This window comes from Gavialis gangeticus, unplaced genomic scaffold (assembly GCF_001723915.1).
Source record: "Gavialis gangeticus isolate Ggan-Ray unplaced genomic scaffold, GavGan_comp1, whole genome shotgun sequence".
Taxonomy (NCBI): Eukaryota; Metazoa; Chordata; order Crocodylia; family Gavialidae; genus Gavialis; species Gavialis gangeticus.
Window position 1 is genome coordinate 49,216,028 of NW_017728998.1, and position 4,378 is coordinate 49,220,405.

The 4,378-nt window shown below is 54.4% G+C and overlaps 1 protein-coding gene across 1 annotated transcript in view; it reads right to left on the reverse strand.

The window, feature by feature from the left end:
* CFAP20 (cilia and flagella associated protein 20) overlaps positions 1-94 on the reverse strand; it is a 14,406-nt gene extending 14,312 nt beyond the window's left edge. The window contains exon 1 of the mRNA XM_019505914.1: positions 1-94. The gene's annotated coding sequence lies outside the window, so the exon portion shown is untranslated.
* Positions 95-4,378: the final 4,284 nt, after the last annotated feature.

Consider the following 4,378-nt stretch of genomic DNA (forward strand, 5'->3'; position numbering starts at 1 on the left):
GGCCGGGCCGGGCAGGGCCGCGCTGGCTGCTCCCCGCGCCGCCGCCGCCGAGCCTAGGCCGCCCGCGGAGGGACACTCCGCCTCCGTATGCCGTATGCCGCCTGCCCTATCCGCCTCACCGCAGGAAGGGGAAGGAACACCGCCGGCTCAGCCGCTCTTCCGGGTCGCGCACAGAGTCGTCGCTGTCACTAGGGAACTACTTTCCTTCGCCGTCGGAACTACTTCCGCCGTCCACACAGACCGCATGTAGGCGTGCGCGGTGCCATGGCGACGGCGAGACGCGCGGTCACGGGGCGCCCAGCCCCTCGGGCAGGGTAGGGCAGGAGTGGGATCGGGCGCCGCATTGAGGGCTGGCGGGGACGGTGCTTCTGGCTCCGGGGCGCTGCTCCTGCCTGCCGGTCCCAGGCCCTGCGGGGAGCCCCGGGGAAGTTCCCCCTCCCCACAGAGGACGGGACTGGAATGCCCAAACCTTACCCAAAACTCACGCACCGCCGTTGGCTCCCCCCAGCCAGGTTGAAACAAAACCGAGAGTCCAGGACAGAGCATCCGGCTCAGTCCAGTCTCCCCTCCCCTGCTCTCCCCGGACCAGGTTTCCAGAGAGCGTTTCCAGCAAAATGAAGTCTTACACTGAGTGCAGGGCTCCCGACTCTGGGTCCCCCACTGGACTCCATGTGCCCAGCTTCAAGCATGAATTTATACAGTCCGGGTCTTCGCTCGTTGCAGAGGGACCCAGTGGTAGGAGTGGGGCCTGTCCAGGCCCTGACAAGCTTGAGGCTGGCTTATCTGTGGAGTTTATCTGCTTATCTACTCACACCTCAGGGAACCCTTCAGAGGATCTGGCAAAACCCTGGGTGCACTGGTCTAATGGGAAAGACCACAAACAAACAGGCTCATGAAAACCCACACAAAAAAGAGCAGGGACAAACTATTATTTTTCGTTCCAAGTGCCATGTCATTCTGTACCTTGTCCTACCAGTGAAACAGCATTGAACAGACCAGACTTGCAATGCTGCTACCACTAGCAGCCAGCGCTGCCCCAGGCACAGGGCTGCTCTGCTCTGCCTCTACGTAGGTCGACATTCAGGCATCCTGTGAGGGCCTGTGTGCAGGCTTAATTATACGCATTCTGAGCAGCCTCGTGAACTGCAGTGGGACAGTTCACAGCACATAGCAGAAACCACCTGCTCAGTCTTTCTTAGATCAGGGCCTTAGATAGTGCCTCTTTGATGCGCAATGACATGGCATGCATGTACAGTGCCCAGCACAGGCCACAAGGTGCTACTGCAATACAAATATTCAGTAACAATACAGTGATCATCCGTTGTTAAACACATGACAAGTGGCTACCTGAAATCAAGGCTGCTGTTCTGGGACAGATTGTCAGGGGATATGGACATTTTCTGTTTTAAAATTTTTTTGTGGACTGGATCAGAAATTCATAGGAGAGAAAAAAGGGGCACAGCCTCCCCCGGAGCTTAGACTGGGGCTCCCCTGCAGGAGACTGAGGTGCCCTGTTGCTGTCATTTCCTGCTCCCTGAGCAAGGGTTCTGTTTCCTTTCTCTATAACTGGTCTGCTTTTTGACAAGCAGGTGTCACTGCTGATCTCCGAAACAGTGAGGGCTACAATGATAGGGAGTAGGAGAGCTAGAGAGAAACTTGAAGAGCAATCAGAACTGCTTGACTCATTCTCTCATTAGTACCAGGGTTAAGTACAGGCATTCAAAAAGCCAGAGCCTAAATTGATTCAATCTTTGCAGGTTAGTCTGACCTAGGTAGATTGAACCAATTTGCAAATGAATAGACACTTTTGATTCCAGAAATACAGCCACATGCCTGCAGTGGCTCAGGCTAGAAGCCAGAGGGCACTAGAGCAAGCCCTCCCTTTCTTTTGGCAGACGGGAGGGAAGATAACCTGGCGGGGCGAGGTGGGGCATAACCAGGCCCTGGTAGGCCACTGAGTATGACTGGGGAGGGGTTTAAACCCCCACCCTCTCCTGCCGGGACCTCAGCCAGGGTGTGACTGGAAGGGGTTGAGGGAAGGGGGAAGTAGTCCTTGCCAGGCTTGCCCAAGTTGGAAGCATGGCCAGGGCAGCACCTCAGGTGAAGGGGGACAGGGAGAGGGATTAAACTCCCCTGTCTCCCCTCTCTGCTACAGGCATGGGGACCCCAACTGACATCTGCCCAGCTTTCTGTCCCGCTGGCTGCTCACATGGTTGGGGGCCTGGCCAGAGCCAGCTGCCATAGCCCTGCCATCCACCCGCTTTGTCCAGGGCTGTGGCTGAGCTGGGCCATCACGCAGGCACTGCTAAGGGCAGATGTAGAAGGGCAGGCCCAGGCTGGGCAGTGGGGACTGGGCCCTTCCCAGCCAGCTGCAGCTCCGGCTGGGGCCATGGGAGCTGTGTACCTGAACTGCTCCTGGGTCCCTGCGCCCAGGCCAAGCCAAGCCAGGCCAGGCTGCCTTGGAGCCGCAGGCCCTGTGGCTCGACCCAGCCCCTCCACGCCCACAGCTGGCCCAGCTCAGCCCCAGGAAAGGTGAGCAGATAGTGAGGCTGGCCTGAGCTGGGCCATGGGGACAGGGTGACAACCCAGCCTGGTGCAAAGGTGACGGCTGGCCATGCATGCAACGACAAAGAGGTGATGCCACTGCAGCTGCAGGCAGGCACCTTGGCAGCCGGACTGGTCACACAGGACAAGTCCATCATGCCCATGGCTGCCAGAGCCAGCACAGAGGTACCAACAGGCCCAGAGTCTGGCAGCCACCCACCGCAGGCACTTTTGTGCCCGCAGCTGTGGTGGGCACCCCTTGCATGATGTTTCCTAGTCCATCTCACATGGCAGCTGCAGATGGACAAGCAAGCATACTCGGGACAGTGAATCAGAGAGCTGAGAACGAAGAGACACAGGGACAGTCACACTGCTGAAATGCTGTCCTGAGAAGACACTTGCCAGAGGAGGAGTGAAACCCTAAGCACACTGCAAAGTCCTGGCTCAGACAGAATCTACCTGTCTCTGGCAAGCTCTTGTTTCTCTTTAAAATGTGTCATTCTGTACCTTGTCCTACCAGTAAAACAGTATTGAACTGACTAGACTTTCAAGAAGTCAAGGCAATTGAAGACTGAGATCTTCTTTCCCTCCTCTTGTTCACTCAGCCAAATTTAAGATTAAACCAAGGCTGTTCCAGCCCATATACCCATGTTCAGCATCTTGGAGCTAATTAAATGACTGATCTTAATGGACACTTACTGCCTGGATACTTCTTCAAAATGTTCTGCTTTTCCTTTTGAAGTTTTTGGTATAAAGTTTCCTGCAGGAATGGGGGCTCTTTGGCCTGTGTCTACAACAAAGCACCTGGTTTCCAAGTACCTTATTATTCAGGATATCTCAAGGATCTGCAGGCTCTGATGTGTTTTTGCTAGATGTCCCTGCTTTCACCATTTTCTTGCTGAATAACCCTGCAACACAGGCTCTGTGTAAATTGCTTGCATCACTTCCCCTCAGGCTACACTTTTGATAAATACCAGTGAATCCACCAACAATAATCAGTTAACAATAGTCTGCCACGTGAGGATCTGAATTTGAGGCCTAGCCACTGACTCAATGGCTAGGGACAGACATTACACATAAACCAGTTTAAGTGATCAGAAATTGGTTTAAACCTGTAACAGAACAGATGTTCAGTGCACATAAACCAATATGAAAATGGCTGAAGCCAGTTTGAGATAAAGCTGATTGAATGTAGTATCAGACTTAACTGGTTTGGGTCAAACCGGTTTATGCAATGTCTGTCCCAGACCCCTTCCTTTAAGTTAAACCAGACTCCCCCAGCATCCTGGCATGCTCTTTGGGTCGGGCTCTCTGCTCCACAGCAGAGCTGGCCCATCCCCTCTTCTCCCTGGCTGGAGCTCCGGCATAGACTGCAGACATCAGGACATTTATTCTGTGACCCCCCTGCTTTCCCCACCTCCCCTCACCACTCCCTGCTAAGCAGGGATTCCCCCCTCCTGCCTTACACAGACACCTCTCAGCATTAGCTAGCATACCACATGCTGGCTACGGTCCGTGCTGTGGCAGACAGGACAAAGGCAGACAGAACTGTGTCCTTTTTGGAGCAAATCAACAGGTAGCTGGTAATGTCTTTCCCTGGAATGTTCTCTTCCTTGGAGAAAGTTTTTAAGAAGAGCTTGAACTAATGAGAGGGGCTTTGATGGAGTGTAAAATGCAGATAAAGCTGATAAATACTCTGCTATCGGGGGTGAGGGGGGAGCAAGAAACTCCTTCCTAAGCAGAGTGTCCTGCCAGGGCCTGGCCATGCCACACCCTGCCCCCCAGCTTCTAGCCCAGGGGTGGGCAGAATACAGCCCATGGGCTGAATCCTACC